The 27,762-nt window shown below is 42.1% G+C and overlaps 1 long non-coding RNA gene across 5 annotated transcripts in view; it reads right to left on the reverse strand.

Moving 5' to 3' along the window:
* Nucleotides 1-26,789, reverse strand: part of LOC106613479 (uncharacterized) — a 51,669-nt gene extending 24,880 nt beyond the window's left edge. Inside the window, exons 1-2 of one of the 5 annotated variants that reach the window (XR_001330488.2) lie at nt 26,556-26,789; nt 13,333-13,472 (exon numbers count right to left, since the gene is read on the reverse strand). This is a non-coding gene — a long non-coding RNA (uncharacterized lncRNA). The remainder of the gene's footprint in view (nt 1-13,332; nt 13,473-26,555) is intronic. The other 4 variants (XR_001330487.2, XR_001330484.2, XR_001330485.2 and 1 more) reach the window with 4 other exon arrangements.
* Nucleotides 26,790-27,762: the final 973 nt, after the last annotated feature.

Below are 27,762 nucleotides of genomic sequence, written 5' to 3' on the forward strand. Positions count from 1 at the left end.
GGATTGATTTGCAGTTTTCACACCAAAGTACATTCATCTCTAGGAGACAGAATTTTTTTCCTGAGGTCTTGGCTGATTTCTTTTGGTTTTCCCATGATGTCAAGCAAAGACGCACTGAGTTTGAAGGTAGGCCTTTAAATACATCCACAGGTACACCTCCAATTGACTCAAATGATGTCAATTAGCCTATCAGAAGCTTCTAAAGCCATTACATAATTTTCTGGAATTGTCCATGCTGTTTAAAGGCAAAGTCAACTTAGTGTATGTAAACTTCTGACCCACTGGAATTGTGATACAGTGAATTATAAGTGAAATAATCTGTCTGTAAACAATTGTTGGAAAAATGACTTGTGTCATGCACAAAGTAGATGTCCTAACTGACTTGCCAAAACAGTAGTTTGTTAACAAGAAATTTGTGGAGTGGTTGAAAAACGAGTTTTAATGACTCCAACCTAAGTGTATGTAAACTTCCGACTTCAAGTGTGTGTGCGCACACACACACACACACACACACACACACACACACACACACACACACACACACACACACACACACCTGAGCTGGTGCTTCTTATTTTATAAAGCAATGTACAGCTGTGTCTGTTGCTATACCCCATTCAGGGGCCCCCTTGAGTGGGACTGGCGCTGTGCTGCTGGTTGGCTGCTGGTGATTATGGCTATATGCAATTGCAATGGCATAGCATTGTTTGTTAATTTTGCAGAAAACACACTGTTATATTCCCCTGCCCTTATCACAGTGAAGACCCACTTATTTTATAGTAACAATATAAAATGTATAACAAAGTAGAAAATAATATTTAACACTGCCCATTACATGATTACGTATCACTTTTACCCAACAACATAACACATCTGTTTGGTGAGTATTAGCTTACTATAGTGTTCTTCCCTGTAACTTGTTTTGAAATGGCATCTGAAAGCAAAAGTAGTCTGTTCTATATTAGATTATTAGGTTGAACTATAGCCTAATAGGCACATGGGATTCAGTTCCTTGTGCTTGACTACAGAAAGAAATATTAAATGTATGTGCCTGCTGCTTATTTTGTAGACTGCTGTCTACTTGATGTTATTTTGTTTACTGTCCAAATACAACAAAGTGTAGCCTAGGCCTAATTATTTATTCATGGTTCTGACTTGACCTGCTCATTGCGCATTGCCTTGTATTAACCTGTGCATGGATAATCTGGGCACAGATATAGCCTACTCAATGATTGTTGAAGACCATTCAAACATGAATGCATTATTATACCACGCACAAGCACACACACTACAATCAGAGAAAGGCCAGGAAACGCACAACTTTATGACCTTATATAAAGACAGACCTTGTCCACAGCTCCTCCCTATCTCTTTGTATATTTTTACCTTGCTCTCTCGCTCCAGAACAAGACCACATGGGCTCCCAACCATAATGAGTTGCAGCTCAAAACTGTGGCTGATGGATAGCCGTCTGTCTTTAGCCAAAGGGTAAAAGGCTAAAGGCAACCATTAGCCCTAAAGAACTTATGCTGGTACCACTTTACATTCAAGCTGGGTAATAACCGGGTAATAAGATGGTAATAAATATGTATTTACTCGGTAATTAGCAAGTAATCACCATTAGTTACAATTAGTAGTTATGTTGTTTAATGGGTTCCACCATTTTAAAGTAGTCAACTAGGTGGGGATTCCTATGAATTGGGAGCAATCAGCCAATGAAGAAGAATATCATGTACTACTTTTATGGGCTCCCGAATGGCACAGCAGTCTAAGGCACTGCATTTCAACGCGTCATTACAGACAATGGTTCGATTCCAGGTTGTATCACAACCGGCCGTGATTGGGAGTCCCATAGGGCGGCGCACAATTGGCCCAGCGTTGTTCGAGTTAGGCCGTCATTGTAAATAAGAATTTGTACTTAACTGACTTGCCTAGTTAAATAAAGGTTAAATTAAGAAAAAAAAGATAACCTCAATGGCGCTGGCCATTCTGTCACAGACACTATAATGGCACGGATACGAAGATGAGTCCTCTGTTTCTGCCCCCTCAAACTCAGTAAAAAAAATAAATGTCCTCTCACTGTCAACTGTGTTCATTTCAGCAAACTTAACATGTGTAAATATTTGTATGAACATAAGATTCAACAACTGAGAAATAAACTGAACAAGTTCCACAGACATGTGACTAACAGAAATTGAATAATGTGTCCCTGGGGGGTCAAAATCAAAATTAACAGTCAGTATCTGGTGTTGCCACCAGCTGCATTAAGTACTGCAGTGCATCTCCTCCTCATGGACTGCACCAGGTTTGCCAGTTCTTGCTGAGAGATGTTACCCCACTCTTCCACCAAGGCACCTGTAAGTTCCCAGACATTTCTGTGGGGAATGGCCCTAGCCCGGATTGAGATCCGGGCTGTTCGCTGGCCATGGCAGAACACTGACATTCCTGTCTTGCAGGAAATCACGCACAGAACGAGCAGTATGGCTGGTGGCATTGTCATGCTGGAGGGTCATGTCAGGATGAGGCTGCAGGGAGGGTACCACATGAGGGAGGAGGAGGTCTTCCCTGTAACGCACAGCGTTGAGATTGCCTGTCATGACAACAAGCTCAGTCCGATGATGCTGTGACACACCACCCCAGACCAAATCGATCCTGCTCTAGAGTACAGGCCTCGGTGTAATGCTCATTCCTTTGACGATAAACACGAATCCAACCATCACTCCTGGTAAGACAAAACCGCGACTCGTCAGTGAAGAGCACTTTTTGCCAGTCCTGTCTGGTCCAGCAACGGTGATTTTGTGCCCATAGGCGAGGTTGTTGTCGGTGATGTCTGGTGAGGACCTGCCTTACAACAGGCCTACAAGCCCTCAGTCCAGCCTCTCTCAGCCTATTGCGGACAGTCTGACCACTGATGGAGGGATTATGCATTCCTGGTGTAACTCGGGCAGTTGTTGTTGCCTGTCGTGCAGGTGTGATGTTCGGATGTACCGATCCTGTGCAGGCGCTGTTACACGTGGTCTGCCACTGCGAGGATGATCAGCTGTCCATCCTGTCTCCCTGTAGCGCTGTCTTAGGCGTCTCACAGTACTGACATTGCAAATGATTGCCCTCGCCACATCTGCGGTCCTCATGCCTCCTTGCAGCATGCCTAAGGCACGATCACGCAGATGAGCAGGGACCCTGGGCATCTTTCTTTTGGTGTTTTTCAGTGTCAGTAGAAAGGCTCTTTAGTGTCCTATGTTTTCATAACTGTGACCTTAATTGCCTACGGTCTGTATGCTTTTAGTATCTTAACAACCGCTCCACAGGTGCATGTTCATTAATTGTTTATGGTTCATTGAACAAGCATGGGAAACAGTGTTTAAACACTTTACAATGAAGATCTGTGAAGTTATTTGGCTTTTTACGAATTATCTTTGAAAGACAGGGTCCTGAAAAAGGGACGTTTCTTTTTTTGCTGAGTTTAGCTAAAACGTCCCACCTGATCTCGCATCCTCCCGCCTGCCTTCCATCTTTGAAGACAAAAAAATAAAAAATATTCAGACCCCTTCATTTTTTTCCACATTTTGTGACATTACAGCCTTATTCTAAAATTGATTTTATTTTTCTCAATCTGCACTCAATACCCCATAATTACAAAGCAAAAACATGTTTCAGAAATCTTTACAAAAATGTTTAAGACTCTTTGCTATGAGACTCGAAATTGCTTTGAGAAAAAAAAAAAATGCTCAGATGCATTCTGCTTCCATTGATCATCCTTGAGATGTTTCTACAACTTCATTGGAGTCCACCTGTGGTAAATTCAATTGGTTGGACATGATTTTGAAAGGAACACACCTGTCTATATAAGGTCCCAAAGTTGACAGTGCATGTCAGAGCAAAAACCAAGCCATTAGGTTGAAGGAATTGTCCGTAGAGCTCCGAGACAGGATTGCGTCGAGGCACAGATTTGGGGAAGAGTACCAAAACATGTCTGCAGCATTGAAGGTCCCCAGCAACCCAGTGGCCTCCATCATTCTTAAATGGAAGAAGTTTGGAACCACCAAGACTCTTCCTAGAGCTGGCTACCCAGCCAAACTGAGCAATCGGGGGAGAGGTGACTGTGGAGATGGGAGAACCTTCCAGACGGAAGCCACTCCTCAAGTCACATGACAGCCCGCTTGGAGTTTGCCAAAAGGCACCTAAAGGACTCAGACCATGAGAATCTGGTGGAAACCTGGCACCATCCCTACGGTGAAGCATGGCGTCATGCTGTGGGGATGTTTTTCAGCGGCAAGTACTGGGAGACTCGTCAGGATCGAGGGAAAGATGAACGGAGTAAAGTACATAGAGATCCTTGATGAAAACCTGCTCCAGAGCGCTCAGGACCTCAGACTAGGGCAAAGCTTCACCTTCCAATAGGACAACGACCCTAAGCACACTGCCAAGACAACGCAGGAGTGGCTTCGGGACAAGTCTCTGAATGTCCTTGAGTGGTCCAGCTGGGGCCCAGACTTAAACCCGATCGAACATCTCTGGGGAGACCAGAAAATAGTTGTGCAGTGACGTTCCCCATCCAACCTGACAGAGCTTGAGTGGATCTGCAGAGAATAATGGGAGAAACTCCCCAAATACATGTCTGTTAAGCTTATAGCGTCAAACGAAAGAAGACTCAAGGCTGTAATCACTGCCAAAGGTGCTTCAACAAAGTACTGAGTAAAGGGTCTGAATACTTATGAAAATGTGCTGTTTCTGTTTAAATCTTTTTTATAAATTTGCAAAAAAAAATGTTTTAATTGTTTTTGCTTTGTCATTATGGGGTATTGTGTGTAGATCGATGATGGAAAAAAACGATTTAATATATTTTAGAATAAGACTGTACTGTAACAAAATGTCTAAAAAGTGAAGGGGTCTGAATGCTTTCCGAATGCACTGTATAATGCTATTGTTTGAGTGGTCACTCGACTATCTTGTCAATATAATATATCATCTTTGCTGCAGTGGAGAAAGAATGGAGAGTGCATGCACGCATTTGACATAGTCACAGAGCAACAGACATGAAAAATAAAGAGCATCGAAAAGGGATTTTGGTGAAATACAATAGTACAATATTATTACATTTGTTGTATTCACCCCTCTTGAAGTTCACCAAAATTCCCTTTCCGTTGCTCTTTGTTATTTTTCATGCCTGCATTGGCTTTTGTGGTTGACAATTGCTCTGTGATGGATTGATTTGGTCTACAGGAATGTCAGATGAACAGTCTCTCTACCAGTCTCCTCAGTCTGCTCTTTTGAATGCTTTCTGTGAACAGGTACTTAGCAAGATAGCTATAATGTTAAAAAAAAAATGTTTAAAATAGAACACTAATTTCCATGAACATTTCATCAAGCCTTTGCTAATGTTGTTGTGATATTAGCTAGCGAACTAAAGGTAATGACATGGTATTGTGTAAAAACACAATTTAACATTGCTCTTTAGTTAGCTAAAGTAAAACAACACCAGGGTGTTTTACTTTATACTTTATTGTACTTCAATAAAGAATAAATAAATACATAGATTACCATCTTATTACCAAGTTATTACCGAGCTGGAATGTAAAGTGCTATCCTCATGCTAACGCAGGACAGTTATGGGTAGTTCTGCAGTCCTAAAATGATACAGAAAGAACTGAAATGCACTGTGCCGTCAGCGTGAGCCCTTATTCAAGGGGGCATCACAGCGAGTCATATTGTAAGAACAGTCAGGTGACATCCTGGCTTTGAAACCAGGCTTTGAGACAGAAGGCAACACCTGAGCTTGTCGAATAAACTTGGTTTTGTTTTCAGTTGAAAAATGTTTTGCCCTAATGAATAGGAGGAGGAAAAGCAAAGTGGGGGTTGTTTGCTTGGAAACACTCACAGGTTTCCTAATGTAAAAAAAAAAAAAATAAGGAGCTACTCTCTATATCCCCTTAAACTTTTTAATCGCCACCTGCCTTTAAAACAAGAGGCCTTTGTTGGACTGGTAGGATGAAACTGAGGAATGTGTGTGTGAGTGAATGAGTGAGTGAGACAAGGGGAACACTAATGTGATTGTGGATAGGGAGGGACTAGGAAAAAATATTTCCCAGAAGAAGGCTACAGCAACTAAGCTACCACAACAGCTAGCTGGAAGCTAGTGTCAACCTTTTCAACCTCCTACCACCTTTTGATCTCTCTCTCTCTCTCTCTCTCTCTCTCTCTCTCTCTCTCTCTCTTGCTCTCTCTTGCTCTCTCTCGCTCTCAGAGTGGTAGAAGACAGGCAAAGAGAAGAAGAGAGGGAAGAAATTACAGCTTTCCGGCATTCTCTTTATATCTTGGCGTAACCTATAATCTTAGAGCCCCAGTCAGTCTGACCACGCTACAGACTAGCATTTGATTTACTGTAGCTTTTAGCCCAGGAGAGGGAAAGACAGAATGCTCTTAGACTAAGTGGCTCAGACATTGGCTTGGGAACACTAAAACACAGCAACACATTGCAGTATCTGTTTGTTCTCTAGGTGTGTTTCGTCTTTTTGCCCTGACAATGACCCTTCCATATACGGTGCCTTCAGAAAATATTCACACCCCTTGAATTTGTCCACATTTTGTTGTATTGTAGCCCCCATGATATGCAACTTTTCAGGGAAGTTAGAAACCTATATACACAGGCAGTTAGAACTTTTCAAGCAGAAATTTGCTTCCTGCAACACAAACTCAAAAAAGTTCTGGGACACTGTAAAGTCCATAGAGAATAAGAACACCTCCTCCCAGCTGCCCACTGCACTGAGGATAGGAAACTCTGTCACCTCCGATAAATCCACTATAATTGAGAATTTCAATGAGCATTTTTCTACGGGTGGCCATGCTTTCCACCTGGCTACCCCTACCGCGGTCAACAGCACAGCTACTCGCCCAAGCCTTCCCCATTTATCCTTTTCCCAAATCCAGTCAGCTGATGTTCTGAAAGAGCTGCAAAATCTGGACCCCTACAAATCAGCCGGGCTAGACAATCTGGACCCTTTCTTTCTAAAATTATCTGCCGAAATTGTTGCAACCCCTATTACTAGCCTGTTCAACCTCTCTTTCGTGTCGTCTGAGATTCCCAAAGATTGGAAAGCAGCTGCTGTCATCCCCCTCTTCAAAGGATGGGACACTCTTGACCCAAACTGCTACAGACATATCTATCCTACCCTGCCTTTCTAAGGTCTTCGAAAGCCAAGTCAACAAACAAATTATCGACCATTTCGAATCCCACCGCACCTTCTCCGCTATGCAATCTGGTTTCAGAGCTGGTCATGGGTGCACCTCAGCCTCGCTCAAGGTCCTAAACGATATCGTAACCGCCATCGATAAGAAACAATACTGTATTGCCGTAAGAACCTTGGCGTGATCCTGGACAACACCTTGTCGTTCTCCACTAACATCAAGGCGGTGACCCGATCCTGTAGGTTCATGCTCTACAACATTCGCAGAGTACGACCCTGCCTCACACAGGAAGCGGCGCAGGTCCTAATCCAGGCACTTGTCATCTCCCGTCTGGATTACTGCAACTCGCTGTTGGCTGGGCTCCCTGCCTGTGCCATTAAACCCCTACAACTCATCCAAAACGCCGCCTGGTGTTCAACCTTCCCAAGTTCTCTCACGTCACCCCGCTCCTCCGCTCTCTCCACTGGCTTCCAGTTGAAGCTCGCATCCGCTACAAGACCATGGTGATTGCCTACGGAGCTGTGAAGGGAACGGCACCTCCATACCTTCAGGCTCTGATCAGGCCCTACACCCAAACAAGGGCACTGCGTTCATCCACCTCTGGCCTGCTGGCCCCCCTACCTCTGAGGAAGCACAATTCCCGCTCAGCCCAGTCAAAACTGTTCGCTGCTCTGGCACCCCAATGGTGGAACAAGCTCCCTCACGACGCCAGGACAGCGGAGTCAATCACCACCTTCCGGAGACACCTGAAACCCCACCTCTTTAAGGAATACCTAGGATAGGATAAAGTAATCCTTCTAACCCCCCCCCTTAAAAGATTTCGATGCACTATTGTAAAGTGGTTGTTCCACTGGATATCATAAGGTGAATGCACCAATTTGTAAGTCGCTCTGGATAAGAGCGTCTGCTAAATGACTTAAATGTAATGTAAATGTAAATGTAATGTATTACAAAGTGGGATTCAAATGGATTGAATTGTCATTTTTTTGTCAACAATCTACACCAAATACTCTGTAATGTCAAAGTAGAAGAAAAATTCTAACATTTGTAAAAAAAAATAATACATTAAAACACTAAATGTATCTTGATTAGATAAGTTTTCAACCCCCTGAGTCAATACATGTTAGAATGACCTTTGGCAGCAATTACAGCTGTGAGTCTTTCTGGGTAAGTCTCTTAAGAGCTTTCCACACCTGGATTGTGCAACAATTGGCCATTATTATTTTCAAAATTCTTCAAGATCTGTCAAATTGGTTGTTGATCATTGCTAGGCAACCATTTTCAAACAGATTTAAGTCAAATCCGTAACTCGGACAGTCAGGAACATTCACTGTCTTCTTGGTAAGCAACTCTAGTGTAGATTTGTCATTGTGTCTTAGGCTATTGTCGTGCTGAAATATGAATTTATCTCCCAGTGTCTGGTGGAAAGCAGACTGAACCAGGTTTTCCTCTAGGATTTTGCCTGTGCTTAGCTCCATTCCGTTACTTTTTTAATCCTGTAAAACTCCAGTCCTTAACGATTCCAAGCAGCTACCACTATACTTGAAAATATGGAGAGTGGTACTCGGTAATGTGTTCTATTGGACTTGCCCCAAACAACACTTTTATTCAGGACAAAAAGTTAATTGCAGTATTACTTCATTGTCTTGTTGCAAACAGGATGCATGTTTCTGAATATTTTTTATTCTGTACAGGCTTCATTGTTTTCACTCAGTCAATTAGGTTAGTATTGTGGAGTAACTACAACATTGTGGATCCATCATCAGTTTCCTCCTATCACAACACTTTGCAACTGTTTAAATGTCACCACTCCCCTCATTGTGAAATCCCTGAGTGGTTTCCTTACTCTCGGCAACTGAGTTAGGCAGGACACCTGTATATTCATAGTGACGGGGTGTATTGATAAGCCATCCAAAGTGTAATTAATAACGTGTAAAACAAGAAAGAAAAAGAAGCAGACAATTAAATTCAATGCTTGACAGAGGGACCTTACAGATAATTGTATTTGTTTGGTACAGAGATCAGGTAGCCAATAAAAAAATAATGTTAAACACTAGTATTGCACACATATTCCATGCAACTTATTATGTAACTTGTTAAGAAGATTTTTACTCCTGATCTATTTAGGCTTGCCATAACAAAGGGGTTGAATACTTATTTACTCAAGACATTTTAGTTTTTCATTTTTAATTAATTTGTAAAAATGTATGAAAACATAATTCCCCTTTGACATTACGGGATATTGTGTGTGTATGGCAGTCACAAATCTCAATGTATGGCAGTCACAAATCTCAATTTAATCCATTTTAAATTCAGGCTGTAAAACAAAACATTTGGAAAAAGTCAAAGCATGTGAATACATTCTGAAGGCACTGTATATGTTGTTTTGGAAATATAAGACCCTGAGAGAGAAATTTTCTTATATTCAATTGTGTTATCGTTAAGAAAGGTAAGGTTCAACATCCAAATAAACTTGGTTCAATCTGTGACCAAATACTGGATCAAGACCCCTTATTATTCAGTACAAAACTACCATAGCATGAGAGAAGATAGATAAGATGGCGATACATAATATACAGTACCAGTCAAAAGTTTGGACACACCTACTCATTCAAGGGTTTTTATTTATTTTTACTATTTTCTACATTGTAGAATAAAAGTGAAGACATCAAAACCATGAAATAACACATATGGAATCATGTAGTAACCAGAAAAGTGTTAAATTAAAATATATATGTTTGATGTCTTCACTATTATTCTACAATGTAGAAAATAGTAAGAGTAAAGAAAACCCTTGAATGAGTGGGCGTCCAACATTTTGACTGGCACTATATGTGATAACAGATCTTAGGATTCAAAAACATATTTTTAAATGGGTAAAACTGGACTTAAAAGGCAAAAAAAGGATGATACTTTGAGCCCAATTGATGGCTGGAGTCAAGAAAAAAGCATTTCACGTGAAACACCTCTTAATTAACACGTGAAGGACAGATTAACTCTGGACTTTTAACTCTGAATCAGGGATAGAGAGATGAGAGAGGGAAAGAAAGTGAGATGAGAGAGGGAGACAAAGGAGGAGTTGAGGAGTCAGGGATGAGGCAGGTGCTGGGAGAGAGAACGGAAGGTTCCTCACCTGGCCTCGTATGGCTCAGTGCCTGTCACGCACGACCGTACACACAAAAACACATTCAGAAGACAGACAAAAACACTTGCAAAAAGACACATTCAGAACGCACAAATGAAATCGTATTTGTCATATGCTTCATAAACAACACGTGTAGAAATGCTTACTTATGGGCCCTTCCCAACAATGCAGAGAAAAATAAAAAAATAATAGAAAGATAATAACACAATAAATAAATACACAAGGAGTTATGATAACTTAGTTATATACAAACAGTACTAGTACCGAGTCAATGTGCAGGGAGGGGTATGAGGTAATTGAGGTAGATATGTATATATAGGACCGTGTAAAAGGACTAGGCAACAGGATAGATAATAAGCAGTAGAAGCAGTGTATGTGATGAGTTAAAAGAGTTAGTGAAAAGGGGGGATAATAAAGAACCAAATAGCTATCTGGACTACTTAGCAGTCTTATGGCTTGGGGGTAGAAGCTGTTCAGGGTCCTGTTGTAGAGCTCTGCTACCCGACCCAAGCCCGACGGGCCCCAACATTATACATCGGATTAGGGCCAGGTAGGGCCTGTTTTTTCATCAATAACTAGGGTACAGGCAGGTCTCAGGTATCACTAAATTGATCTCTAACATTTTGAAGTGGAGCCATTTGCTCGTGCTCTGCTGCGCAGTACAGTCATATGTGACTAAGAGCATAACAAGGTGTCAGAAGTGTTTCAACCTCATCAAATATAACACAGGAGAGATTATTTCACAGAAATGTATGTTTTGAGTTTTGTCTGAGTTTATATTGACGAAACGTAGCTAACAGGTAACTGCTCTCTCATGTCTCTTCATTGAGCAGAGCAGCCCTAGCGAAACTATGGATACTCACAGTCTCAGAGCCACAATGAGCAGAGCAAGCCGTGTGCAGGGAGCGAGTGACAGAGAGAGTAGCAATTAACCTCTCTGGCGCAGGTGGGACGAATTCGTCCCACCTACGTAACAGCCACCTGAATTCAGTGGCGCGATTTTTGAATCGTTTGAAATACTATTACTTCAATTTCTCAAACATATGACTATTTTACAGCTATTTAAAGACAAGACTCTCCTTAATCTAACCACACTGTCCGATTTCAAAAAGGCTTTACAACGAAAGCAAAACATTAGATTATGTCAGGAGAGTGCCCAGCCAGAAATAATCAGACACCCATTTTTCAAGCTAGCATATAATGTCACAAAAACCCAAACCACAGCTAAATGCAGCACTAACCTTTTATGATCTTCATCAGATGACACACCTAGGACATTATGTTATACAATACATGCATGTCTGTTCAATCAAGTTCATATTTATATAAAAAAAACAGCTTTTTACATTAGCATGTGACGTTCAGAAAAAGCAAACTTCCGGGGAATTTACTAACAGTTTGCTAAATTACTCACGATAAACGTTCACAAAAAGCATAACAATTATTTTAAGAATTATAGATACATTACTCCTCTATGCACTCGATATGTCCGATTTTAAAATAGCTTTTCGGATGAAGCACATTTTGCAATATTCTAAGTACATAGCCCAGCCATCACGGCTAGCTATTTAGACACCCGGCAAGATTAGCCTTCACCAAAATCATATTTCCTATAAGAAAAATGTTCTTACCTTTCCTGTTCTTTGTCAGAATGCACTCCCAGGACTTCTACTTCAATAACAAATGTAGGTTTGGTCCCAAATAATCCATCGTTATATCCAAATATCCTCTGTTTTGTTCGTGCGTTCTAGACACTATGCGAATGGTAAATAACGGTCGTGCGTTATTAATGGCGCATGGCGTGACAAATAATGTCTAAATATTCCATTACCGTACTTCGAAGCATGTCAACCGCTGTTTAAAACCAATTTTTATGCCATTTATCTCGTAGAAAAGCGATAATATTCCGACCGGGAATCTGCAATGAGCCTAAACAGCCGAATGAAATTTCTCCACGGGGGCGAATCGTGCATGCGCCTCATTCAATGGTCCTCTGATCGGCCTCTTGGAAAAGGGGATAATCTGAAACAGCCAGAGGCCGCCTCGTCATCGTTCAGGTTTTTCCCGGGTTCTGAGAGCCTATTGGAGCCCTAGGAATTGTCACGTTACAGCTAAGATCCTTACTCTTCAATAAACAGATGCAAGACGCACGACTCCTTGTCAGACAGGCCACTTCCTGCATGAAACCTTGTCAGGTTTTTGCCTGCCATAGGAGTTCTGTTATACTCACAGACACCATTCAAACAGTTTTAGAAACTTTAGGGTGTTTTCTATCCAAACCTGAACAATAATATGCATATTCTAGCTTCTGAGTTGGTGTAGGAGGCAGTTAAAAATGGGCACATATTTTTTCCAAAATTCTCAATACTGCCCCCTAGCCCAAACAGGTTAATGGATTTACTAACGGAGAAAGTTATTTCTGATTTCGGATGTTGGGCCTGATCGTCGGGGGCATGGGTAGGGCTCAAGCTTAAAATTCGTGCCCGTGAAGGGCTCTATCCTGTTGGTTCCAGACTTGGTGCATCGCTACCGCTTACCAAGCGATAGCAGAGAAAACAGTCTGACTTGGGTGGCTGGAGTCTGACAATTTTTATGGCCTTCCTCTGACACCTTGCAGATGTGGAAGAAGTTGTCATACCAAGCAGTGATGCAGCCAGTCAAGATGTTCTCAATGCTGCAGCTGTAGAACTTTGAGGATCTGAGGGCCCATTCCAAATCTTATCAGACTCCTGAGGGGGAATAGGCATTATCATGCCTTCTTCACGACTGTGATGGTGTGTGTGAACCATGTTAATTCCTTAGTGATGTGGACACGAGGAACTTGAAGCTCTCGACCCACTCCACTACAAGAGGGCTCAGGAGGACTCTCTCACACACACACACCTATCCCCCACCCCGTGTGCAGGTGACTCAGGCATCCAGGTGGAAGGGAGTTAAATGAGGACACCTCACCCTCTCCCACCCCTCTAACACAAGGCGCCGTTTGACCTCAGGGCTCTTACCTCTATCCCTCTTTCATCTCACGGCAGTCATCCCTCCTTCCTCTGGTTCTGCTCTGGGGTTTATTCCATTCCTTCACACCGCGTCGGGCTGCTTCTCTTCTTCTCCGTTTTCCTCTCTTATCGCAGCTTTCTGATAACCTCTGAAATGTAAAAGGACAGAGGCAAAACGATAAAGAAACTGTTCCAGTATATGGACTCGTCTTCGCAAGGCGAAGCAGAGGGCAGGGAACATTCCATTAAAAACGAAATTAGTAGAGCGAGAGAGACGTGCCCAGGTTGCTGGCTCCACTCATAACATCAGCAATTTGGTTATCTTTCAAAATGTAGATGTACAGTAATAGGAAGTCCTGTAACAGAATACCACGGTGGATGAGAGCATATTTTCAGTGGCACCTACTTCTACTCCAGAGCAAGATGGTGTCTAAAAGCCCAAAAGGCATAGTTTTCAAAAGTGAGCAAAGCAGCAAAGCCAGAATACTTAACTGAGCTTGGGCCAAACGGCAACGCATACCTCAAGGAGAACTTGTGTGGAGAGGGAGGGGGGTTCAGCTAGAGAGGAATCCATGGCTGTTATAATTGTACTCAAGAAATCACTAACAGCTGTGCTCCCATTCAGCCAGCTAGACCCCCTCCCCTCCCCAGCCTTTTTTTTCAAATGTACAGCTGCACAGATAAAGCAAAGAGGGTTAAGCAAATACTGCACAATGAAGAGTAAACAGAGCGGACCTTCCACTCTTCGCGCCTCACTTCGGGAGACACGGGCAAGAGAGCCCTACTGTTTTGTGTGTGTGAGAGAAACTCACTGCTTGTAGTCTTTATCTCTCTCAATAGTCCCCCTCTCCATATTTTAATCTCTATTCTAACCCCCCCCACTACCCTCCCTCTCTTACCCCGCCAGTCCAGCCAACCCTCCCCAAAAACCCCAGTGTGACAGTGCCTCTTTGTTCGCCCACCTCTCCTCTTGCCCTCTGTCTGTGTTCACGTCAGTTGCGAGGGGAGGCATGCCACGACAGGCACAGGGAGGGGGAACCAGGGAGGCAGAAGAGGGGCGAGGAGGGGTCTCACAATAATTTCAGTCTCTCTCTCGCCCATTCCTCCACTTTTCTTGAGAGAGGGGGGCAGCGGTAGGTCATCCGACCACGATGATCTACCACTGAGGATCACGAGCCACCCAGACCTCATAGATGGGCCCTATTTCTTCAAAAGACTTTATAGAAGAACATAAAGAAACTCAAACTAAACAATGAGGAGAGAGCGGGAGAACAATAAACAGAAGCTCTGTGGCTTAAAAAGAAAAACAACAAAAGTTTCTAGTTTTGGCGTTTACCTTAAAATGTTTTATTTTCACAGAAATAATGTGGCATGATATTCTGTGCCGTCTTGTAATTTCTCCTTTACGCAAAGGAAATAGTCTGCCCATTGAGGTCAGTGTGACAATTTTAGACTGTTCATTTTCTTAGCAACTCTTAAAACAGTTAGCAAACCGATTTCTAAATAGTATAAATGAAGAAATAGAATTACTGGAACAGTCATTCCCATTCAAGTTGACATTCTGTAATATAATTTCTATGCCATATGGTGCCTGCATAGCATAAATAGTGTTGCCATCATAGAAATACAATTTCTAGAATGGATATTTCCATTCAAGTCAAGGTTTTGCTATTCTATTTCTATGCTATATTTTGCCTGCAGTACTGTATGTGTCTGGTGGTAGTAAGGGAGACGGGACAGCCAAGCACAACTTGTTTTCCCTACCTCACTTTAAAGAGCCGCCTAGCCTCCCAGGCAATCGGATCATTAACCTCAGCTAATCTACAAACATTATGTTTAGAAAAACGCTTTCAGAGGCTTAAGCCCTGTGCACAGCCAAAGTGCCTTTCTAATTCACTTGGAGGATATGAGCGTGCGAGACTCACTATGTGTGTGTGAGATGGAGTGTACACATGCGAGTGTGCGCACACGCATTTGTATAGTCACACCCCTTGACTTTTTCAACATTTTGTTGTGTTAAAACCTGAATTTAAAATTGATAACATTTAGATGTGTCACTAGCCTACACACAATACACCATAATGTCAAAGTGGAATTATGTTATTTGAATTTTTTACAAATTAATAAAAACTGAAAAGCTGAAATGTCTTGAGTCAATAAGTATTCAATCCCTTTGTTATGGCAAGCCTTAAATAAGATCAGGAGTAAAAATATGCTCAAGTCGCAATGACTCACTCTGTGTTCAATAAGTGTTTAATATAATTTTGTGTTGTTCCCCACACATACAACGATCTGTAAGGTTCCTCAGTTGAGCATTGAATTTCAAACACTGATTCAACCACAAAGACCAGGGAGGTTTTCCAACGCTTCGCAAAGAAGGGCACCTATTGGTAGATGGGAAAAACATTTGTTTATCAGACATTGAATATCCCTTTGAGCATGGTGAATTTATTAATTACACTTTGGATGGTGTATCAATACACCCAGTCACTACAGATACCGAGGTCCTTCCTAACTCAGTTGCCGGAGAGGAAGAAAACCGCTTAGGGATTTCACCTTGAGGCCAACTTTAAAGCAGTTAGAGTTGAATGGATATACAGTAATAAGAGAAAACTGAGGATGGATCAACAACATTGTAGATACTCCACAATACGAACCTAATTGACAGAGTGAAAATAATGGAGCCTATACAGAATAAAAATATTTCAAAACATCCATCCTGTTTGCAAAAAGGCACTGAAGTAATACTGCAAAAAATGTAGCACCTTCTGTTTAGTTCAAAAAGTGTATGTTTGGGGCAAATCCAATACAACACATTACTGAGTACTAGTGATGCACCGATATGACATTTTTGGCCGATACCGATATCCAATATTTTCCTTGCCAAAAAAAAACGATACCGATAACCAATATTAAACATTTTAGCGGCCTATTAATCATTATAGTACAGTTAAATAGTTAACACACACATGGACGCAGCGGTCTAAGGCACTGCATCTCAGTGCAAGAGGCGTCACTACAGTCATGACTGGGAGTCCCATAGGGTGGCGCACAATTGGCCCAGCATCGTCCGGGATTGGCCGGGGTAGGCCGTCATTTTAAATAAGAATTTGTTCATAACTGACTTGCCTAGTTATATAAAGGTTACACACACACACACACACACACACACACACACACACACACACACACACACACACACACACACACACACACACACACACACACACACACACCAAAAAGTTACTTTGTTTGGCATTTACGTATGTCCCCATTACCAGTAAAACATAGTCAAAACCTATTCCTTTCACTTACTTGCTGTGCTGTTCCGTTGTTCAGTCATTTCATTCTAGACCAGGATTTCTATGGAACGCTGTTTGGGTCTTTGCGTGTTCAGGATCTGAATATGACTGCACTTCACATAATAATTTAACACGATCATTATTTTTTTAATGTTGTTATTACACTATCACTCGTATTTCATATGTCAGAACGATTCATCGATACGTATGCTATGATGCTGGTAAAGTTGTTTCGCGCACCTACAGTGCTGGTCATAAAAAAGAGCTAGCCAGCATCATGGATGCAAACAATGGTCTTCCCCAAAAACATAGCAAAACGACAATCTGTTCCAGTAGCTATAGTTGGCTAGCTAACTATATAGTTTGGTGCCATCATCTAAAATAACCCTAATTTATAAGGCAATTCTTATTTGATTAATGGTGGTCGGTCCCATCTATGTGAAACTAGCCACAATAAGGATTAGCCACAATAGTGGACTTTGCAGTTAGCCTTCAAAATTAAAGAATGTAATTGACAGTGATGCTAATGAATACAAACAGTATAATTATGCCAGAATTGAATAGATCATGCTATCAGTCTACTCAGTGACACCCAGAGAACATTAGCGTCTTAGCTCTTATTGCGAGACTCTGAAACAACTGCTCATCGGCGCTCATCAGCCATAAAAATTACACAAGTTGGAAATCACAAATACAACAATGAGTGGTTTGGAAGGAAGTGAGCACAGCACGAACAAGGTGAGTCCAAAAATGTACTGTATGCTACTGCATAAATAGTGTAAAATGCCAGGGAGAGATGTATACTGCAGCTAAGAAAGTCATACTAAGTGTATGTTGTGTAGTAAGCTGATAGTAGCCCATGTGCCTCACACAAATAACTTTCCCCCTCTTTAGCCTACTGTTCTGACTTGGTGGTGCACATGTAGCCTATAGCCTGTTTTAGAGAAATGTAATCATCAAATATTGTAAGAGCTTTCATTGTTTGCTTATATGGCCTCGTTATTTATCCTACGGTTCTGACTTGGTGTACAGGGAGAATACTGTAAGAACGGCCCATGTTCTGAATTTCAAAAGTGCAGAACAAATAGTTATATTGACAATGTCTGTCCTAGCTCGCTCATTAATGTCTTAATCAAAAGTATGTATTGCCCCTTATCTGCTCGTCTTTCCCTTATGCCATAGTTTGTACATCTCAGTGGAAACCACATTTGCTTAAACAAGTCAGACATATCAGCTATGTTTTTCTAAAAAGGCAGTCAATGAGGCTGCATTTACTGTTTCGCTGCCAGACATGGCTCCGCTGATAGCCAGGTATAGCAGTGGTAAGGTGTTGAGACTGCAGTTGGGACTCTGCTGTTGGGGCAGCTTTATGTGGACCCTAACAGTTTGTGGGCACTGTTTGTTACCATTATAGTGCAAGTTTTACATGCTAAAATCGCCACTGGGGCAGGGAAGGGGTAGAGAGCAAATTGAGACTGCTCAGTCGGTAACATGTTACTCTTCATAGGCTCACACCACATCTCTGACAGAAACTAGTGATCAGGACCCGAGCCAATGTGTACACAGGTGATTCGGAGGCGCCTCCCATGAACGCCTGAGATTCCTCAAACTGTCAATCTCAGAACAGGGAGTCGTTGTGTGAAGGGGGAGGAGTTTAGGGTTCTCCTGACTCAACTGCCACGTTGTTCCGAGAACAAAGAAGCGTCCGGAAGTGATTCATCAAAACAATTACTCATCTGACTGTCATATTTGCTCATCTGTGTATGCAGAAGGTAATCCCCTTAGGGAGCTTGAAAACATTACTCGTGTTTATCTTTAAAATGACTTAAACCATCTGAAAAACATGAGTAATATCTATTCTAGACACAACAAGTTATTTATAACAATATACTTTTTCTTGTAGAAATATTTTTATTAGCATTTGGTTGAGATGTGCAGTACCATTCATTCCAGTAGGTAGACTACAGTGTGTTGTTTAAAAAAAATTGCTGTCTCATAATTTCATTTCCAGTTAATGTTTTTTAAAAGGATTTTCTCAGCAGCAGGAACAGTGCACTCCCTTATCTTCTACAACTGATCTCGCTACCACAGCTTGAATTTGATTTTATTGTCATTTCCTCGTATTCCAACTTCAACATGAATCGATGCGACAGCACAGAGGCCAATTCTTCAGTAGTCACCTTTTAGAACTCTTATACATCCAAGTTGGGGACTACTCATTTCTATGTGCATGTTTAAAAAGTTTATAATTTAGTTGGTAACATTTATCAATGTTCTTTTTGTTTGTAATATATCTTTCTTTCAAACTTGAGGGTCCCAATTCTTCTACTAAACAGGACTTAACATGACTGTATGTCCAGTGAATGAGCCAATCATCACCATCATATTTACAAACGATATTGCCAGTAAATGTTCAGAGATGAGAATAAACAACCCAACATAGACTTTCTATAGTGTTTGCAACACCAGAGCCCTATACTACATGCAGGGTTTGAGGAGTTAGTTAAGTAACTTTGGCCAACTTAACTCAGGATAACCGGTACCAAGAAAGTAGCTCACCTTTGAGCCAGGTAAATTTTTATGGCAATGAATACTTCAGAACTAACCTGCTCCCACGCAGGCTAATGCAACGTTAACACCATTTATCCTGAATGAAGTGTCTGAGCCGCCGAGTTGAGGACCAGTGAATGAAATCAGATTCCCTCCCTCTTGCAAAGATTGCATCATCATGCCCTTCATTTGAGGAGAAGACTGATTAAATATTTTATTAATTCATGTTTTATATATACATACACACACACACACACACACACACACACACACACACACACACACACACACACACACACACATATTCATCAAAATATCTATCACATTACACATTTAGCAATAACAGAATGCATTTGAAACTTCATGCACAGTAAAACTTGCATGACTTAATACAATTATTTTATCGATAGAAGTGGGGAAAAAGGTGCTTGTGCATTGATAAGCACAGCAAAGATGGCATTAACGAAAAGTAATAAATTAAAGACGGCACATCAACAAGCCTATTTCACACCATAGCCTGCTAAATTTCCCATTTTCTTTTCTTTCATTTTGATTTCAGCACAAATGAAAATGTGGCACTGACTCGCCCATTGATTGATGTTTTAGCATTGTCTCAATGAAGAGTTTGGTGTTCGACTTGCCACAAGCGACATGCACGCGCAGTTACAAGCCTGCTAGAGTTAGTGGCAGGCAGATGAGCAATATCCACCATCATAGTACGGATGAAGCCTGAGCTGGAATGTGAAGTTAACTGAAGCTGGCTAGCTTTAGAAAATCCTGAATAGATCTAGCTTCAAATTGTAGTATACCCCTCAAATCTCAAAAAGTTAATAGATATGTAAATTCCCTAGCCGAGATGCCCTGATTGCATGGGCACATTGTGCTGACATGCTACAAACCCATACGGCCCAGACAAAGACAAAGGAGGCGGCATGGGTTTCCGGGGGGGGGGGGGCAAATGACAAACGCAGCTTAAACGCGGCCAGATGTAATCTTCGAGAACAAATGTATTTGGAGGGGGACTTATTCAGAACGCATTAGAGAGGTGACTGGGGCAAGCACCGAGGGAGTCCCCCCCCCACGCGCCCCGTTCCACCCTCTCAACACTCCTAATCAGCCCACACAACCCTTCAGAGATCCCTCCTTCCCTAGCCAACTCGACACATCCAGGGGCGTTTAAGAGGGGGCCACTAACCAAATGAATGGCCTCCTGGGAGCTGTAGTTTAATTGTCCATCCTCTCCTCTAAATTGAACAAGCAGCCGTACTCACACAAGAGGCCGTGCTGATCTCTTCACCGTAATGGACGGGCACGTTCCATTATACTGCGTCACCAAGTACCATAAAGCAGTGTGGAATGGCCGAAACAGCTGCATTGTCCCATTATATGATTTGCAATTAAGAGAGTTAGACAGCTAAGGCGAGATGCCGAGACAAACGTTTCTAATCACGAATCTGGCGAAGTCCCACTGAGAATCCCGACTTCATTACACGTAATGGCTCTTCTCAATGCTTGATAGAAGACGCAACTGTTTTATTACACTGCCACTGTATCACATGCAAACAGTGAGGGTTTGAGGAAGGGAGGGGTGAAGTGAAAAAGTGTTAGATTTCAGGTGATAAAATTATGTCTAAGCGGAATGTGGAATGTGTTCCCCCGTGGGTGTGATGTAGAATGTATTACCCATTTTGGGCCGTAAATAAGCGTGTGTGGAGCTCACCTGGACATCTCTTTCTTGAATTTTCTCATGTCTTCACCAATTCATACTTTTCCCAACTTCCTCTTCTCCTCTCCACCTTTCCTTTCTTCTGTAGTGTGGCAGTGTTTCCTTCACAAACTCTGCTGTCTCTTTTGACAAGGTGTGAAAAGTTGAACATGGGTCTATAGTAGGTATTGCCCAGCACTACAGGAAATGTGACACAATCATCTCTCTTTTCGCTGCAGGAGGTCAAGTCATCTGTCAATGACTGTTTGAGAGGCCAAACGGAGAACAAATCCATGGTTTCTTTTCTATCTTTCAAGGTTGAATTTGAACAACACTCAACTACAGTAACAGCCACAGAACTTTAATCTTTGCCACGGTGATACACGCTGCATTTGGAGAAAAGTAACTTTAGTAGTTGGGGTTATAGACCGGAAACGTCTGTAGAAATTAGACTTGTTTGAAAAGAGAGGAAGTTGAGTGGCCATGATCAGCATTTACCTGGAAAGCGTCCAGTTAAGAATTAACCGGCATTTAAATCATGTACCTCGGTAGCTGTTCTGCTTTGATAGAGCCACCCAACAGGACAAATACCACTTTCATATAAAATTGTGCAAATCATTTTCTTACATCTCAGATGGTGGTGGCATTGTTGCATTTTCTTACCCCCCTCTCCTCACAGCACAGGGAGCTAATCTGGGACAAACACTCATGCCAACTGAAATGTTGTCAAGTTCAAAACAGGGTGATTTTATTTAGCACGTAAAAGAGGAGAGCGAGGGAACAGGGCCCTCATTTCCCCAGAGGACACAGGGAAAGGGAGGGTGGGATATCGAACCCCACGCATCCTCTCGATGCACACAGTGGGGCTTTTTTCTGTAGGCCTACCACCATTGATTACCCCACCTTCACCCCCCGATCCTTCCATCTACCCCTCCATCCATCCGCCTGTACCAAGACTCTTTTAGGTCTGCCACGTCTAAAACTGAGCACAGTGGGGCCCCCGAACCCAAACACGTTTTGGGTTGCCCATCTCGCAGATCCAATCTTCTAATACTGCCGGTCGGAAGGATATCCGTCTGATAGTGCTGCTCGAGGCCACGGAGGACCTTTCTGCAATGCCCCGGCTGCGTTATCTGATTCCAGCAGACGGGGAACAATACTGGCCATGCCAATAGCCCGCCCTCTTTGATTCTTAAAGCACATCCCTCTGCTCTGCGCTCCCCTTATTGATCGCCGGCAGGCTTCACTTTGTCTATCCTCGCACCAGGAACACCGGGAATGATCTATTTGTAACATGAGCTCCAAGATGAGGGGCGACACATAAGTGGACTGGACACTAATTCTTATTTTTCTCTCTCCGTGGTGAATTTCTTTGATGCATTGGTTCTGTTGAGTTTCAGATAGCCCAAGGGTAAGCAGACCCCTCCTTTTGGAAAGGTTTTGGCGTAATCCACACTTAAGTGGTGCCTTCACAAAGAACAATGGCACATGCCACTGACTGGCAATTTAAATCCCAGCAACGATGGGTTTGATGGTTCAAAATGACCTACGGTAGATCTACGCCTCTGCACATATCTATGACCGCTAGCGAATGACAACTGCCAGACGGTTGATTTCAAAAGTTCATATATCGAAACATTTCACCTTAACGAAGCCAAAAGTCTGATTGATCTACAAGATCAACTCCCTCCCTGTTCAGTCCATCAGGGCTTTAGTGTTCTATGATAAAGCACATTAATAGCATCAGGAAGCCTTCACTATGGCCCAGGGCTGATTTGCTCTGGCATTATCAAACAGTGTAATAATTATACATGACAAGCCTTTGATTTTATGCTCGTGATTATTACACCATGTCATACCATCTGAGTTTTGCTTCCCCCTCTCTGCTTTGAATCTTTACCCCGAGACAAAACAATGGCACAAAAGGGAGAAAAGCAATGTGAAAAGGATCCGTGTTTTCACACAGCGTTTTCCCCAGGTTCTCCAGTGTGTGTGAAGAATAAATGGTGTGTGTGAGCTCCGGCGGAGAGGGCTTGCACCTGGAGCAGGGAGGAGCATGCAAGAGGTCAGGGGGCTAAAAAGGACTTGCTCACTCTCCTGAGAAGGCCAGAAAACCCCTGCGGCGGGGTTTTCTGGCCCATGTTGTGCCCATTGCACAACATAGGCATTTTTTTCTCTCTTGATCCCCCTCTCCTTGTTCTTTTCTCCTTTGGAGAAGCGCAGTAATCCATAACACACTCAACAACCGGCAGCTCAATTATCCTCCCCTTCGCCCATTTTCTCCCCTCGGATGGAAATTCTAAAACAATTAACCTCTTCATGGCCGCAGAGTTTTCCCAGGAAATAACACATTGGTAACTGAATGAATCCTACATTTACATTCTTGACCGTGACTTCAGTCCACTTAAATCTTGCTACAAAAATCCTAAATTGTTGCTCTGTGATTGTCCAATGACATTAGCAGCATGTGTTTTATATTATCGTGTAATAAGATAGCAATTTATTTCAGTACAGATTTATGAACTATTGATAGAGTTAAAAAACTTTTCATATCATTCCCAAATAACTATAGGCAAAAATATCCCTAATGCAATTTTGTGTTAAGACGAATGCTAAATGAAAAGGTGAGGCAAAAAAATCCAGTGTGCAACATACATTTGCAAAAGAAACAAAAAAAAAAGCACTACTCATTGCCATTTTGCTAAATTCAAACAAGGTAATTCAAATAAACTGAACATCTAATACAGCAAATCAATGTATTTTCCTCAACAGTGAGCGCAAACAGAACGATAGCTCAATGGCTTACCTACCACACATGGTACATTGCCTACTGGTTGCACCAAAACTATCTAGTCTGTGAGTATAACATGACTATAAGCCATGTAGCATCCCCCCTCTTTAGCCTTCAATAAACGCTTTTCTCTCTCCTTCGTTTTAGAGGGCCTCCTATTCATCTCCAGGTAGAATGCTTCAAAGTGCAGGAGGGAAAAAACAGCTTGTGGCTTCCATTCACTATTTTATGGCCCCCTTCAAAGGATCATTACATCTCAAATTGCACCCTATTTCCTATATAGTGCACTGCTTTTGACCAGGGCCCATAGGAATCTGGTCAAAAGTAGTGCTCTATATGGGGGCTAGGGTGTCATTTGGGAAGCATCCAAGGAGAGATCTAGGTGTGTTCTTAAATGTCATGCTACTCAAAGTAGGCTCTGAAAAAACGAACAAGTTGTTTTCATCTAGAGCTGCCTTCACATTTTACATGCATTAGACATGTTCATTACTTTGACAATTTGATGAACACATATCAACATAATTCACATAAATTATACATACTCTTATACATCAGCTAAATGTTTGAATATGGAACTTGATTGTATTATGAATAAATCATAAAAAGTGTCAATTTGATCAATGTAAGGGGCTCCCGAGTGGCGCAGCAGTCTAAGGCACTGCATCTCAGTGCTAGAGGCGTCATTACAGACCCTGGTTCGACTCCAGGCTGTATCACAACCGGCTGTGATTGGGAGTCCCATAGGACGGCGTACAATTGGCCCAGTGTCGTCCATGTAAGGGTTTGGCCGGGGTAGGCCGTCATTGTAAATAATAATGTGTTCTTAACTGCCTTTCCTAGTTAAATAAAGGTTAAATAAAAAAAATTCAAAGATTGTTCCTTATAAAATGAGGTATGTGAGGTACAATCTGCAAACAGCTCAATAAAGGCATTGAGGCGACCCACGAAGAAAGACTTGACCACGAGAGGAAAAAATATTTTATATTATAGATAAAGGTTTGTTATTATCAGATTAAACCAGGATGAATTGAATTTGTAAGAAATGTCTGTATTTGAGGCTAGCTCCACAAAAGCTGCTTTCACCCAAAGACAATCTTTATTATTGAAGCATTTTCATTAAATCGCTAGTCCTAATGAGACCTAGGTAAGTCAGCTTTTTGTTCATGTCTCCCATTAGGAACCTGCATGTAGAAAATCTTCAAAGGCCTGAACATTACCACCAATGTGGTGCTGAAACAGGGGCAGGTTCCAATTAAAACAACATGATCAATTCACTGAGGCAACCGCATGAGGCGGAAAGGTAAATAATGCCAGACTTTTGTACTGTAGAATGAATAAAAGCGAATATACAGGCTAATAATCCAAGTCAACAAAAAACTTCTGGCTTTCAAAATGAGCCATACTGTGTGTGAATAAGCCCTCGCGCTGTTTGGACGAAAACACTAGGTGCTATTTAACAATTTTTCAGAGCCTTGCTAAAATAGCATGGCAGAAAACACACACACACATATAAACCCGCACGCACTCGACAGGAACAGTGTTGTCTTTCATGTTTCCTTCCTCGTGTGTGTGTGTGTGTGTGTGTGTGTGTGTGTGTGTGTGTGTGTGTGTGTGTGTGTGTGTGTGTGTGTGTGTGTGTGTGTGTGTGTGTGTGTGTGTGTGTGCGTGTGTGCGCGTGTGCCAGACTCCATATCTATACATAGCGGCAGCGGAACTGGCCCCATGCAAACATAGCATGCTGGCTCCTTGATTGTGGATGGAGGAAGGAGAGGCAGGCAGGCAGGTAGAAGCAGGGGGGAGAATAAAATAAAACAACTGGCTGTGCTCCAAACTGACTGGAACTCTGTTGATCATTATGTCTAGCCTTCAGGTGTCTAGGGCGGCAGCCAGCGCCAGTTGGGGGAGGTTTAGATAACAGAGGAGCCAGACAAAGAAAAAAAGAGCATACCACCAGAATCAAACAGGGAGAAAAAAATTGGGGGTAATAAAAAAAAATAAAGACTTTCTGTGTTGGGTTGTTTTTGCTCTCCCCCCACTTTCTTTTTTTTTCCAGAGAATGGGACAGAAAGATTTTATAGGTCCTAATTAAAACCATGTGAAGCCTTTCAAATCAGCCGGGCCAGTTATTTTCTGATTGCGCTTAAAATCAAGAAAAGCAGCCCTTTCAATGTGACGCAAAATATTATTGTGGTAATCAATATAGGGTGAAAAGAATGACATGACCTCATACAGTGTCTGTCAAATTAATTGGAAGGTGATCTGTCTCAAGCAAAGGCATGTTTGGTAGTGAGAGAGACTTTCTTGTAAGATAGCCTACTGCTGACTTCAGTCTTATTTTCTTATAATTGAGACACGTGACATATTAGTCTACTGTGTCAAAACATTTTGCATGGAAATGAAATAAATGAGATGGGAGGATGGATGATCCACCCCCCCCATCCATGTTGCTTAGCTTTGCACCTCAAGTGCTCCAGCCCTCTTGTTGGGTTAACAGCCCTCACTCAGCCGTGTCTGCACACACTTAGGGTCAGCGAGTTTGCAGTGCCTTTATTTAGGCTGTATGTCATGCCCTGCACATCACATATGCTATCCAATCAAAAACAGAATATTGGCTACCTTTTACCAACAGTTGATAACAAATCCAAGGGGAGGTAGACCTACACCTATATGCGTGAAACTCACAAGTACAAGCCTCAATAATACAATTTGATAAAGACATTTGAACTCACAGCGTGCAAATACAGGACGTGTGATGCAAGGTGTGGAGAAAAAAAATGAACCACCATTGATAAACGCGCATCTGATAAAAAAAATCCATCTGAATTAAGTAACAACAATATTGACGGTTCATTTTAGTATTTTAACATGATGCATAGTCACCTACCGTTCAGGGATTTCCGCGGTCAACAGTCAGAGAAAGTCCATTCGAAAATACATGAGAATATATGTGGCCAGGAACCTGAAAAACTTCATTTTACAAATTGTCTGAATTTCTAGTAATTTGTTGGCTGTTGTTGACGTCCTACCCCGCCGGTTTCAGATCTTCAGTGATGCCACAATCCCGCGATTGTACACTGTGTGGGAAGGCATGAGAGAAAGCCATCATGTGAGCTATGAGGACTCGCGCCATTGGCTAGGCAAGCATAAATTGATAAGGCTGGTCTTTGTTCCATTGGACTAGCACGAGAACTGAGAGGCACCTCCTGCGCGAGGTTGGTCTGTGTGCAAGAATGTGTGTGCATTGTGCAGTGGGTATCTGCTATCTGGTATCCTTAGGACATACATACCCCTATTGACATTTAAATGGTTTAAAGGTAAGAGTTACGGTTAGTGTAAGGGTAGGAGTTAAGGCAAGGGTTTAGGGTAGAGACGTCCCAATGATTCCGAATAGCACTTAATGTGTGCAGTGTTCACAATTTCCAGCAGAGGAAAAGTAACACATTGCTGAAATAATGGAATGACAAATAATAGTCTAATATTATGCTACTACTAATTTTGAGAAACAAGTCATCTCAGAGAAAGACAAAAGCACGATAGATGAAATAGGCCAACACAAATGTACACAGCAAATTGGCCAGTGTTACCTAGTAGAGATTTTTCAGTATAACAATTCTAGTGTTGATTCAGGAGATAAATTAACTATGTAAAGGCACTTACAGACAGGCCACGATAAGCTGCAAAGGTCTCAGACTTCAATGGGAGTAGGGCGGCAGGCAGCAAAATGCAAACAGTTTTGCAAGCCCCGCAGTTCTGGGTGTTCGCTCCTATGAGCAGCTTCAGCACCCAAAGCAGCAAAAGATGAAATTAGCTGACAATAACCAGGACCGGTGGTCTCTACACATGGTAAACAGATTTTCTTGCTGTTCAATTGTTGTTTACCGCAGCCCGTGTGTGAGCGCTTTAAGAGTGATATTAACACTCAATGGTGTTAAAGAACCCCACTGTTGGTGTTAACAACCAGTGTTGAGCGTGAGAGTGATTGTCAGTTTTACTCTGTGGAGAGTAAAACATTTCCATCAAACCATGCCCATCATTAAAATATTTCCCAGCATGCTCTACTGCAGGTAGATTTTTGAAGGATTGTTTTTCAT

This window comes from Salmo salar, chromosome ssa10 (genome assembly GCF_905237065.1).
Source record: "Salmo salar chromosome ssa10, Ssal_v3.1, whole genome shotgun sequence".
Classification (NCBI taxonomy): domain Eukaryota; kingdom Metazoa; phylum Chordata; class Actinopteri; order Salmoniformes; family Salmonidae; genus Salmo; species Salmo salar.